Source organism: Hemicordylus capensis, chromosome 1, assembly GCF_027244095.1.
Source record: "Hemicordylus capensis ecotype Gifberg chromosome 1, rHemCap1.1.pri, whole genome shotgun sequence".
In the NCBI taxonomy this organism is placed as follows: Eukaryota; Metazoa; Chordata; class Lepidosauria; order Squamata; family Cordylidae; genus Hemicordylus; species Hemicordylus capensis.
The window spans coordinates 352,558,426-352,572,867 of record NC_069657.1 but is presented as its reverse complement, the minus strand read 5'-3'; the positions used below and the strand labels follow the sequence as shown (position 1 = coordinate 352,572,867).

The 14,442-nt window shown below is 46.2% G+C and overlaps 1 long non-coding RNA gene across 1 annotated transcript in view; it reads left to right on the top strand.

Moving 5' to 3' along the window:
• LOC128342128 (uncharacterized) overlaps positions 1-8,936 on the top strand; it is a 59,101-nt gene extending 50,165 nt beyond the window's left edge. Inside the window, exon 8 of the long non-coding RNA XR_008314785.1 lies at positions 8,347-8,936. This is a non-coding gene — a long non-coding RNA (uncharacterized LOC128342128). The remainder of the gene's footprint in view (positions 1-8,346) is intronic.
• Positions 8,937-14,442: the final 5,506 nt, after the last annotated feature.

Genomic DNA, 14,442 nt, shown 5'->3' with positions numbered 1-14,442 from the left:
CACTGGCTCCTGCTGTTACTCCCCTGCAACTGGTATTTTTAGGCATCTTGCTTCTGAGGCTGGAGGTGGCCTATAGCCCTCAGACCTGTAGTCACTGATAGACCTGTCCTCCATGATATTATCTAGACCCCTCTTAAAGCCATCCAGGCTATTGGCTGTCAGCACATCTTGTGGCAGAGAATTCCACAGGTTGTTTGTTTGTTTGTTTTATATACCACCCTTCCAAAGGTGGCTCGGGGTGGTTTACATTAAAATCAAAGATACATAACAATTAAAATAAAAAACCAATTAAAAGCAGGTTAAAATTACAATTAAAAAACTAGATAGAATTCAAAGTAGATATCGTTACAATCCAGGGTAAAATGATGGGTCTTTAAGGCTCTCCTGAAGGCCTCCAAGGAAGGCAATCAGCAGATATAAATCAACGCAGATCACAATACACAACCTAGGGGTGACAAGAGAGAAAGCCCTATCCCAGGTTGCCACCAGATGAACTGGTAATACCTGAAGACGGACCCCTCCGGATGATCTCAATGAGTGGTGGGTATGTTGTAGACAAAGGCGCTCCCTCAGATAACCTGGACCTAAGCCATTCAGAGCTTTAAAGGTAATAAGCAGTACTCTGTACTTTACCTGGAAACATATTGGCAGCCAGTGCAACTGTTTGAGAACAGGCATAATGTGGTCTCTCCAGGATACCCCCGAGACCAATCTGGCTGCCGCATTTTGAACTAACTGAAGTTTCCCAACTACATACAAAGGCAGCCCTACATAGAGTGCATTGCAATAGTCCAACCTGGAGGTTACCAGCTGATGTACCACTGTTTTCAGGTCATTCTCCTCAAGAAACAGGCGGAGTTGTTGATTCAGTTGCCGCTGGTAAAAAGTGCTCCTGGCCACAGCCTCAACCTGATGAACCATGAAGAGATCTGGATCCAAGAGCACTCCCAAACTATGAACCTGTTCTTTCTGGGGGAGTGTAACCTCATCCAGAACAGCACGTTTTATCCTGTCTTGCAGATTACGACCCCCAACAATGAGCAGCTCCATCTTGCTTAGATTCAGCTTCAGTTTATTATTCCTCCTCCAGCCCATTACTGCCTGTAGACAGGCATTTAAGGGGTGAACTCCATTTTCTGATGTTGATGACAAGGAGAAATAGATTTGGGTGTCATCAAAGGAGAAATAGATTTGGGTGTCATATTGATAATACCCAGCACCAAATCCCCTGATGACCTCACCCAGCGGTTTCATGTAGATGTTAAAATGCATTGGCGACAGAATGGAGCCCTGGAGGACTCCATGTAATAGCTCCCATTTTGAAGAGCAATGGTCACCATGTGTCACCATCAGAAATCTACCTGAGACATAGGAGTGGAACGACTGTAAAACAATGCTTCCTATCCCCAAATCCTTCAGAAAGTCCAGAAGGATACCATGTAGGGATGTGCAAAACCGGTCCGAAGCTTCAGGGTTTGGTCCACGCATGCACAAATGGCCTCTGCAAAGCCTGGCATGGCCCAGGGCGCATGTGTGGTGGCCATTTTGTTTTCAGCTGCCATTTCATGCCAGGCCTCACAGAGGCCATTTGCGCATGCACAACAGCCTCCAAAGTGGCCACCACACCGATTTATGGAGGCCTGAACGGGCCAAAAAATAACAATGTGGTGGGCCACAGCGGTGATTTCAGATGCCGAGGGGGCAGGGGAACATTGCCCCCCCCCCCACGGCCTATAGGAAGCCCTCTGAAGGGGGCAGAAGGTAATAACATTTATTTTAATTTTTAAAAATAGTGAACCCCCCTGGACCGAACCGGACTGGACTGGGGGGGCATTGAAGGGGTGCCGGACCGAACTGGACTGGTCAGGTTTGAGTCTGGTCTGGACTCGAACCGAACTGGGCCAGCCGGTTCTGTGCACACCACTAATACTATGGTATCAAAAGCTGCCGAGAGACTCAAAAGAAACAGCAGAGTCACACTCCCTCTGTAAGTTCTCTGGTGAAGGTCATCTATCAGGCTGACCAAGGCTGCCTCAACCCCATAGCCCACTCTAAAGCCAGTTTGAAATGGGTCTAGATACTCCATTTCCTCCAAGACTGCTTAGAGCTGGTCAGCCACCACCCTTTCAATCACCTTACCCAACCATTGCTGGTTGGAGACTGGCCTATCATTATCCATCACCAGGTAGTCCAAAGTGGTCTTCTTAAGAAGGCGTCTGACCACCATCTCCTTCAGACAAGATGGCATCCCTCAGTGAGGTATTAATGATATCAACCAGGCTAGCTGCAACAACCTCACTGCAAGACGAAATCAGCCATGTTGGGCAAGGATCCAAAGAACAGGTGGCTGGCAAGCCATACCGCTCCAAGCAGCTTGTCCACATCCTCAGGAATCACAAACTGATACTGATCCAATCTAATCTCACCAGACAAGAGGGATTGCCAGACACCCCACTAACTGGACCTGCAGAAATATTGGAGTCCAGATCAGCCCAAATGTGGGAAATTTTATCTGCAAAGAACTCATTAAATGTGTCACAGTGAGACATTGTTTCCGGACGCAGATTTGAAACAGAAGGGGTTTGAGTTAAATCCCAACAATCCGGAAAAGCTCTGTTTGACAGGAACTTGTAGACACAATACATGCGGAATAAAACCACTTCCTTGCTGCATGTATTGCCATAGCATATGCCATTAGATGGGCTCTACGGTGTGTCTTGTCAAATTCAAGATGAGTCCTCCTCCATTTGAACTCTAGTGGTCTACCTTGCTGCTTCAGCTCCCACAGCTCTTCAGTATATACCATGGAGCTAATTTTGAAGCAGGTTGGAAAGGATGCTTAGGGGCGATCTAGTCTATTGCCCTGGAAAATTCTCTCCTCCAAGTATCCACCCCATTATTGACAGAATCACCAGCAGAACCAACTCCCAAACCCTCCAAGGCCCTTTGGAATCTTACGGGATCCAACAGCCTTCTCGGGTGGACCATTCTAATAGGTCCACCTATTAGGGGTCTGCAGGGGTTAGACATGATTGTGAAACCAATCTTAACCAGGAAGTTATTCGTCCATGACAATGGGGAGACTACAGGAGACTCCACCCACGGAACACCTCCTGATTGGAAGAAAAGACCAAATCCAGCATGTGACCAACAACATGTGTAGGTCCTAGGACTAATTGGGACAGGCCCATAGTTGTCATGGCTGAGATGAACTCCTGAGCAGCACCAGACAAGCCAGTCCCAAAGCGGACGTTGAACTCACCCAGCACCAAAAGCCTCTGTGACTTCGAAACCAAGTCAGCGACCAGCTCCATCAGCTCAGTTAAGGAGTCTGTTAGGCAGTGGGTGTGCAGTATACCAACAGAATCCCCAATCTATCCCGAGTTCCCAGCCTAAAGTGCACACACTCAATATAGGCCAATTCTCTCACAGGGATCCTGGTAAGGGAGATGTTATTCTTATGGGCCACAGCCACTCCACCTCCCTGCCCACTTCTTGAACCTGCTCAACAACAGAGTACCCTGGGGGAAGATGTTGGGCCTACACAGGACCACTAGTCTCTCCCAACCAGGTCTCAGTTATACAAGCCAGGTCAGCTCCTTCATCCACAATCAAATCAGATTGAAAATGATTTCAATCTTATATTGAACTGACCTGGCATTACAAAGGAGCATGGTTAGGTTCAGTCGGGAGTTGGAACTACTCCCCAAAGTCTGAGAGATGACAGGGCAGCCAGAAGGGAAAACAGTAATTAATTAAATTATTGGATTCCCTCCCCCTGTAACGGAGTGCTGGCCTGCCAATGCCCAGTCCTCTGTTCCCTACCACAACTGAAACAGCCGCCCCAACCTCATTGAACACACCCCCTGCTCCATCCTCAGCAAGAGAGCCAAGATACATCCCTGTAACAGCCTTGCACAAAACAATAACACAAAAACAAAACAAAAAACTTAAAACTAAAACTAAGACTAAGACTGGAGCACCTTAAATACAACTTCCCCTCAGACCTCAGTCCCACATTGAAGGCCTGGCACCAAAGTCCTGGCCCCTTTGGAAGCCGGCTTTGGCAGCTGCCTGCAGACAGCTCACCCAATGGTGCCACACCAATGGCTGTGCCTCTGGCTTGTCCCAGTCCTTTTAAGCCAAAGGCACCCCAAACCCCACCTCTCATGTGGACTTCTGGAGCCCGGCTGATGAATCTGGCCCCCATGGTGCTGTAGCTCCAGGGCTGTACTTCTGCCACAATTAGAACTGTGGCTGAAGACAGCAGCAAGATCTCAGCAGCCGATGGTTCTCTGCTGGTCAAGGCCAAAGGGAGGGGCAAGGCTGGCTCCACAAACCCCCTGGCTCAGGGAGGATTATGCATTGTGTGCAAAAATACTTCCTTTTCTCAGTCGTAGCCTTGCCTCACAAGGGAGGTGCTCTAGGTCCCTGATCTGTCCCTTGGTTGCCCTCTTCTGAACCTTTCCCAGTTCTAAAATGTTCTGCTTAAGATATGGTGACCAGAACTGCACAGAGTACTCCAAATGTGGCCGCACCATTCTTTTGTATAAGGGCATTATAATATTTGCAGTTTTATTTTCAAATCCCTTCCTAATGATTTGGAGCATGTAATTGGCCTTTATAACAGCTGCCACACATTGAGTGTGCACTTTCAATGAGCTTTCCACCACGACCCCAAGATCCCTCTCCTAGGCAGTCACTGAAAGCTCAGACCCCAGCAGCGATATGTAAAGTTGAGGGTTTTTTTTGCCCCAATATGCATCACTTTACACTTGCTAACGGTGAAGCACATTTGCCATTTTGTTGTTCATTCCCCCAGTTTGGAGAGATCCTTTTGGAGCATCTCACAATCTCTTTTGGATTTCGCTACCCTAAATAGTTTGGTGTCATCTGCAAATTTGGCCACCACGCTGCTCACCCCAACTTCTAGATCATTTATTAACAAGTTAAAGAGCACTGGTCCCAGTACAAATCCCTGGGGGAGCCCATTTCTTACTTCCCTCCATTTAGAGAACTGTCCATTTATACCTACCCTCCGTTTCCTGTCCTGCAACCAGTTAGCCATCCACACATGTACTTGTCCCCTTATCCCATGACTGCTAGGTTTTCTCAAGGGTCTTTGATGAGGAACTTTGTTGAAAGCTTTTTGGAAGTCCATGTGTACTATGTCAACTGGGTCACCTTTATCCACACATCTGTTGACATTATCAAAGAATGTCAACAGGTGGGCACTTTATTATTTCTTGTTTACACAGTCAGACAGGTGTTATTGACTGGTTTGTTTTATCCAGACATCGAGTCCTTCCCAAGGACCTGGGATGGCTGAATTTTATTGTCAGTTGTTATAGATATCATCACAGAATATAGGCTGTTCCCAGTTGTTGTTGTTGTTGTTGTTATTATTATTATTATTTAAATTAGAAGTAAACTGAAAATTCTCAGTTGAATTCTCAGTTAAGTTTTTTAGTTCAAATTATGGGGGGAGGGTCCAAACCATTCCATGGCCTACCTTTTTTGCTACAGTCATGAATCAGGTGTTTGAGGTCACCGTTTCCCACAGAAGCCTTCATCCTAGCAATGCTACATCATCATGAAGTATAGTTCATGGTGGCTTCTGGGGGAAAAAGACAATGGCAGCCATTGCGAAAGACACCACCACTTCCATTGCCAGTGAGTCTTACCTCCTATTCCCCACTATCTGACCCCTCCCCCAATTTTAGCTAAATAACATCTTCCCTGCAATAGCCATATAAAAATAGTTGCTAAAGAGTCTGACACAACAGGTAAGAGAATTGGACAAACCCTGGCCTACCTGTATGTTGAACACTTCCTGAAAATCAATGCTTCTAATTAAAATAATAATAATTCTGGGGAAAATAAATATAGTATGTGGCATATTAGCAAAAAGAAATGTGAAGTTGGGTCTTCATGGAGGGGGCTGGTGGAGGTTTTCCGCAGTTGCTGGTATGAGACTGTGTGGCCCAGGAATTCCCATGCAAAGTGGATAAGCAGTGGCAGTACCAGCATGCATGCAGTTCCCTGAGGCTTCTCCATGGAGGCACCTGGAAGAGGGACCCAAAGCCACTTGGCCTTGCAGTCTGTGGGAAGAGCCAGCACTTGCTATGCACTATTCAATTCATGTGTCAGCTGCAGCCGCCCCTCTCCCCTCACGACATTTCATATTATGATGTCCTGTCCTCAGTTTTCAGACTGAAGAACAGGATGATACATCTTAATTACAGCCCCAGCACCCCTCATGAAATACTGCTGAATTGTGAGCTTTGACATCGCATGATCCTGTCCTAACCCAGTGAAACCAGGAGGCAGACCTTAACTGACCTGAGCCCTCCAATTATAGACTAGGGCAAGGGGTTCTCAAACATGTCTGATAACCCCTGGAGTAGGGCAGGGATTCAGGAGCATTCCCACACATATATATTCGAAGCCCCTCTGTAGGGATGTGGATTTTCCTGGATTACTTGTGGGCACTTGAGTTCAGTACTGAGCTAGTGCAAAGCTGTAGTTTTCCAACCTTTAATGGGGATTTGCTCTGGGGTTTTTTCTTTCTTTTGCTTCAGATCAAAATCTAGATTGGCATATGCATGTGGTTATAATGGGAGTTTTTGCACCACATTCTGGTTTACTTTTTTATGCTTTGGAAAATTTAAGTAGTCTAATCTTACATTGTCTGTCTAGGGTTTTGTTTTGTTTTTAAGATAGGCAGTCATGACATGACATAACATAACAGCCCTGTTGGATCAGGCCTAAGGCTTATCTACTCCAGCATCCTGTTTCTTAGTGTGTAACTAACTTAATTCTGAAAGAGCACAAAATAAAAACATTGCCTGTTTGTGCATTGCTTGCTATATGCCTTTATATTCTGCTCCTTTTAAACTGAAGGTCATTGTATCATGTGCTGCCATCTATTGGAAAGCTCTAGGAACAACTCAATTCAACTACGCTTAAAGTCGCAAAACTGGACCATAGTGTATTGGAAGGCCTAACTGTGTTTAAGTCCCAGACAGTAATAATAACTGATTAGTAGTGTCCTTCCTAGTCTGAGTAACCTCTAGCTGCTGAAGAGGGTTTTATGTGGGTTGTAAAATCATGCTTGCTGTTGCTCTATGCTGCCTCCAGAACTCCCTCCGCCCCAGCTCAAATACTTTTAAAATTTAGTGCAAGACTGATAGAAGCTTGTGATTGTGGTGGGTTTAAGGGGAAGCCTAAGCCTCCTTTTATTGGGCTTAGGCTTCTCCCCTCCTCTGCTATTGCTTCCAGTGAGGAAATGGGGCCTCTTCCACTTCCGCTGAGGAAACAAAATGAAGCCCTTCAATATGGCCACACTCACCCAGTGTGGCCATATTGAAGATAAATATCTGGATATGGAAGATAAATATATTCATACTCTAAATGTTATAAATAAGTTTATTCCTCTGTTGATATATGCAGATGATGACCTATTGATGATTAAACTCCTATATTTATTTATTTAATTCAAACATTTGACTCTTTCTTTCTTTCTTTCTTTCTTTCTTTCTTTCTTTCTTTCTTTCTTTCTTTCTTTCTTCTGTTCGAACCATCTATCTATCTATCTATCTATCTATCATTTTATTTAAAATATTTAAACTAATTGTGACTCAGGGCCCAGCCAGGTTATTTCCCCTGATACATCCTAAGCCTAGCTCTTTTATAACATAACATAAAATTCCCCCCAATTTGGAAAAATTCCACCTATATGTTTTCTGTTTATGACCAGTGTGCTCAAAATGTGAGCAAGCCACACAAATCATTAATTGCTGGCAGTCTGTGCAACTCAATCTTATGTATGTTTACTCAGTAATAAGTCCTATTGCTTTCAAATAATGTAAGTCTTCATAGGATTGCAGTAATGTAGCTTGTCCTCTGCATGTTTATATGGAAGCAAGTTCCACTGATGCATACCACGGATTGCGGTATGCATTCACCAGACCAACCAACGTCTCACATTAATGTATTGGAGGATGCTTGGGAAAGCTGGGAAAGTACCTGCTATGTTCCTGGATAATTCTAGCACACCTGCTGAGCAATACAATGTTCATCTGGGAGTGCAATATTATATGGGCTGGATCTCAATAGTATACGGTTAGAGTGCTGGACTAGGACTGGGGAGACCTGAGTTCAAATCCCCATTCAGCCATGAGACTTGCTGGGTGACTCTGGGCCAGTCACTTCTCTCTCAACCTAACCTACTTCACAGTGTTGTTGTGAAAGAGAAACTTAAGTATGTAGTACACTGCTCTGGGCTCCTTGGAGGAAGAGCGGGATATAAATGTAAAAAATAATAATCTATCTTTTATATTTCAGCACATGGGCCATTCTGGTGCTTTAGGATGAAAGAGAACTAGACTGAAATGCTGAGCTTTAGCCATGCACCAAACCTTTACTACAATCAGAGATAGATCGAAGAACTTCCTTGCTAACCTTGCAGTATGGGATTTGCTAAGACTGAGAAATCTTAGTCTGGGTGTTCAAGGAAAGAAAATGAGTCTGACCAGAATATTCAGCCAGCTATCCTTGTCTGTAGAAATTTCAGTCATAACATGGAAGATGAAAATACTCACACAGGCATGCAGTATGAACCACCATGTGTTTTCTTGGACATAACTCCCACTGAGTTGAAAGGGACACTCCTAAATACAATTAAGTGTACATAGCATTGTCAAGACCATGTGCTAGGGTTTCATGTTACACAGAGGCTACTGGGCAGGGGTGTAGCTATAATTGCGCAAACGGGTTCAAAGAACCCGAGCCGCGCCCAATCAGGAGCCACCATTACCGGCCCTGACACGCCCCCCGCGTCTGACATCAGACACGGGGGCAGGAGTTTAGCTCCCGAGCGGGGGCTGTGCGGCCCCTTCGAGAGCTAAACAAAGGCTGGTGCAAAGGCAGGGAAGAGTTGCTCCTGGCTGGTGCTGCGAATGCAGCACCAGCCTAACTAGCTCCTGAAGGGGCTGCCTGGCCCCTTCAGGAGCTAAGACTGGTGCTGCATTTGCAACGCAGCCCAGAAGCGGCTCTTCACTGCAGGGAAGAACCGCTCCTGGGCTGCACTGCGAACGCAGCACCAGCCTTTGTTTAACTGCCAAAGGGGTCGCATGTCCCCTTCTGCAGTTAAGCTGCTTCTCCCGAACGGAGCCTCAAGGCTCCGTTCGGGAGCCAGACCACGCCCCCCGCATCTGACGGCAGATGCGGGGGCGTGGCTATCCCCAGTGTCTGACATCAGATGCAGGGGGCGGGGCTATTGGGGTGCCCGCCGTGGCCGCACACAGGCCTCCGGTGGGCTAGCTACGCCCCTGCTACTGGGGCCAAGTAGTAAGGAATATGAATAATGGGGAAATTCATATTCATGCCATCTAGACCCAAGAGAGTACACCAGTCTCACCTGACATTATGCTATTTATTGCTAAGGTATCTGCAATAGATCTGCTGATGAAGAATGCAGATATGGATCTTCACATATCAACTGTGCTGGGCAAATACATTTTAGCAATCGTATAGAAACTCCCTCCAGCTATAAAACCAAGAATCGTAAAATCTGAGTTTCACAATGCACAAACTCTATCCTTCCTGTTACAAGTCGAGTTCTTTGGCAATTGCGTTGCATTATGCATTGCAGTCATGAGGGAGAAGCCGCAGATCTGCTCCTCATTTTTAGTGTAGGGCGCTTGCTGTGTCACGCTCAGAATACTGACCAGGCCAGTCTGACAGAGATGACCATAAACCATTGAAGAGGGGGGCAGTTTGCATGAGCACCAGCCAAACATCTGGGAAGCATGAGGTCACACTGAGTGCACGCCTGCCCACCTGATGTCATTGGGACACCATGATGTGTTGTTGGGGTATACTTTAATTGTGTGAGTGGGGTGTTGTGATTTGCCCCTCTACATGCACTCTGAACCAGAGTTTAAACAAGATTTAGATGAATGCTTCCCCTCACATGATTAAAGGATGCCCGAACAGTGGGGTCAGTATGCCCATCCTGTGACATCACGGTGGGTGTACTCTTGTCCTGGGTGCTTTCCAGATTACACACTGTTCAGCAGCAAAGTGCTTCAGCTCGGCAGGATCGTCTTGAAAATGTAAATAGCTTGCACGACCCTCCTACAACGGGAAAATACAGCTATTTATTTGGGACACACATGCAACGTTGTAGGACTAAAGTGCAAGGATAAAATCCGAAAGAAGGCATCGGAAATGTGAACAGCACCTTGCTGACAGCACAGGGACTGCGATGTCAAAACACAGGCAGTATGAAAGCACACTTAGTGGACAGTAGTGACACTGCTGTAGTCATGTGATCTGGAAAGCACACAGCTCATGTGTGGCAGCCAGTGCTCATGTGAACTAGGTCTGGGAGGATACAGTATGTAATGAATGAAACAATGAGAATAATTGAATGATTATCATCTCTTTCCTAGCTATCTATATAATTCTCTAAGGCATACCTGTGGCTAATCCCGTGCATGACAGCTCTCGCGAGATTCCTTGGCAGAGCAGAACAGGGCAGAGCACAGCAGGGGGAACCTCTTTCCGAGCCAGCCTGCCAAGGAGGGAGGGAGGTCGAGGAGGAGGCAGTGGCCCCACTGTGAGCCAGCGGGAGAGCACACATCGGCTCTAACCGCCCGCCTCCTCGCAAGGAGGACGGCCGAACAGGTAGTGCCATGGGGGGCGAGAATGAACTGGCCGAAGGGATGTGGGGAGGGGAGGGGGAGAACGAACTGACCAAAGTGGTGGGTGAGTGGGGAGAGTGAACTGACTTGTGGGATGTGAGGGGGAGAACAAACTGACTGAAGGGATGGAGACGAAATGAAGACGGGGCAGGGAGCTGGATCAATTGGTGGGAGGAGAGACAGGAAGAACTAGGGGCACAGATGCTCTGTGCTGAGTCAGCTAGTACAATTTATTCCACTTTGGCATGTAGCTGAAGTAAGTTCTCCCCACTCAGCCTAAGCATCCAAATCCTTGGGAAAAGCAACTGTCTCATTCCTTCTTCTTTTGAAAAGTCATTGCAGAGAAAACATGGCTAAAATAAGAAGGATTTTCCACAGTTGATAAGGTTTCTAACCTCCTTTACTTCTGCTGTCTCTTCTGGTTTTCCATCTGCACATTGATAGTTCATTGTTAGCTGGAAAATTTCAAAGGAATGTTGTGAATGTCGGTTACACCCTACAAATGCTGATTTTCATAGATCCTATTAAGAATCACTCTGAATAAAATGAATTTGACTCTAGAAGATGGGCATATAGATTAAAAGTTCCTTTAAAAAAAGAGTACCTCCTCGCCTTCAACTCTCTCTCTCTCTCTCTCTCTCTCTCTCTCTCTCTCTCTCTCTCCGCATTCAGTCGTATCCGACTCTCGGTCACTCTATGGATCACTGCACTCCATGCCGTCCTATCTCGGACAGGATATCCGAGACAGGATATCTGAGTGAAACTCAGATAACAATATTTCTTGTTATATAAAATTATTAATTTTGGAGAGACCAAACTTTGCTTTAAAGATTTTTTTTAAAAGGTAAGTTCCACAGATTGTCTCAGTTCTGAAATATACTGGACTACGTACTGCACAGAGAACCACAGATCTAAGAGAAAGGTGTGCACTCTGCTGCGGTGCTCTCAAAAACCTCCCACCTGCTGCTTGTAGAAGTGGGACTGCTTCATGCCTACTAAGCATTGCTTAATTGCAGTTGCAACTGTGCTCCCATTGGGAAAGATGGGAATAGCATTGCAACTGCAATGAGGCAATGCATAGTAGGTACAGAGCAACCCAGCCTCCACAAGCAGTGTGGGTGTGCTTTAGAGTGCAGTACAGCAACATGCATGCCTCTTGCTTAGTTCGGTGGTTCTTTGTGCTGTATATAAGCAACTGTGCTGATATATGACATTTGATATCTTACATCAGTGGCGATTTGTGAACACAACGGTGCATTTTTTAAATCCCTTATGTGCTTGAATGTGACCTTTCTTTTGTGATCTCCCTTTTGCTTCTTATCACTTGGAAACACTTTACTCTTAAATGAATACAGACGGAGGAAAAGTGGTACATGTCAGGATGTATTGACTGTGAGGTGTTGTGTGTACAGCTTTAAATGCGAAGTGCAAGGCACTGTGTTACAGCAGGTGGTGTAACTGGCAACATGTGAAGCCGGTTAACAAGTAATAAGGCCCTGAGTAATGGCCTGTGGTGATTGGTCACTACTAGTATAAGAGTAAAGCTCAAACCAGGGCAAGTTGTTCACAGTGGTAAATGCTGCACCACTGTGGTCCACCTGGCTGCTGTTGTATATATGCTGCTGTATATGTGCCTTATGTATATGAATGACTATGTGTAGCTGGACTTACTGAGACAATACATCATGTAAGTGTCCTCAACTTCAATATATTCTTTTGTTGAACTTTTACCTGTGTGTGGAGTGTTCTTACTCAACCTAGTGGGACACAGGTGATTTACTCTGCAATAGGGCGCAGCACCCAACAGTACATTTGGAAAATCAACAGGGCATGCATATGTTTCATATTGTTTCAGCTCGATGGGTTGGATTCCAAAGCACCCACTACTTATCTGGTAAATGAAGAGACAAGGAGATGGCAGCTACCTCGAGTTTGGTGCTAGTGTGAAATCTGGTGAATGATCTACTCTGGTTTGGGTGTTTAGTCAGGTCTAGAGCATAGGCCTCTCAGTGTGTCCACTTTTTTTGTAATGTCCAAAGCTGCTCCAGCATTAACTGAACAATACTGGATGGCTATCCCGCTTCCCTAGTATCCATTATGATGCCATTGCTGTTTGATGGTTAATTGACAGCCAACGGACTGGATCTAGCTCTGCCCAATTGATAGCCTTTTCAGTGCATGGTAAAATGCTTTCCTGCAGGCTTAAAGTGGAAAACACCCTATTTTCAAAAAGTGCTGGATACTTGCTTTTCCATTTGCATTTCTCTTTGTATGAGCACATGCACTTCATTCCTCTGAAGCCTTTATTTACACATTCACACAGCTTGATCATGCATTATGGGAACAGTCAATCTGGCAAAACACACTTCCAGCCCATGGATTATTGTCTGCCTGGAAAACAGGGTGCACTCCTACAATACAGATGGTGCCCATTCCTGTTCTAGTAGCTGAGGCATGGACCTGACTGAGAGAGAGCATCTCATTTAAAATTAGCTTAGAGCAGGGCTGCACAACATTGGCCCTCCAGCTGTGTTTGGACTACAACTTTCACAGTCCCCAGCCACAGTGGCCAATAGTTATGGGAGCTGAAGGCCAATGTCTGCAGGAGGGCCAAAGTTGTGCAGCCCTGTTTAGAGTTATTGCAAGTGGTTTTCATGTGAGCATTGCTGAAAGCATTGCCCTGTAGTGGGGCTCAACATGGAAGCTGCAATACTTGTAAACAATTTAGCAGACAATTAAGATGGGATGGATCTTTGGAAGGATCCCACACAATGTCTGTCATCCAGGATTTGTGGTGCTGGTATGGGAAGTTCACATGAAAATTCACAACTATATGGCATACTGTCTCCAGTGCTTTTTAACATCTACACGAATCCGCTGGGAGAAATTGTCAGGAAGTTTGGTCTGGGATGCTATCACTATGCTGATGATACCTAGTGATGTGCACAGACTGGTCCGGAGGTCATTCTACAGGCCTCCGGACATGGGCGGTTCGGGGTTCAGGTGGACTGGGGTGAGGGTTCCTTTAAGGGAGGGGGGGAGGGTGTACTTACCCCTTCCGCCACTTTCTCCCCTCCGGCGCATGTATTTTAGTCAGCAATTGGGGCAGCAGGATACCTCCCTGCCGCCCCTTCCCCCGCTCAGCTGCAAAAGGCTTCAGGAAGCCTTTTACACAACATGCGCATGCACAAAAGGCTTCCTGAAGCCTTTTGCAGCCGAGCGGGGGAAGGGGCGGCAGGGAGGTATCCTGCTGCCCCAATTGCTGACTAAAATGTGTGTGCCGGAGGGGGGGGGGAAGCGGAGCGAGGGGTAAATACACCCTCCCCTGCCCTTAAAGAAACCCCCACCCCAGTGCCAAAGCTCCAGCTTGGCTGCAGCTCCCTGGTTCCGTGCACACCTCTAATGACACTCAGATCTATTTCTCCATACCAACTTCATCAGGAAATGGCATAACCTCGCTAAATGTCTGCCTGGAGGTGATATTGGGCTGGATGAGGGCTAACAGACTGAAGTTGAATCCAAACAAGATGGAGGTAATGTCTGTAGGGGGTCGGGATCAGAGAGGTGGTTTAGATCTGCCTGTTCTGGATGGAGTTACACTCCCCCTAAAAAAATCAAGTTCATAATCTGGGAGTGCTCCTGGATCCCAAACTCTCCCTGATCTCTCTGGTTGAGGCTGTGTGGCCTGGAGTGCTTTTTATCAGCTTTAGCTGATATGCCAGATACATCCATT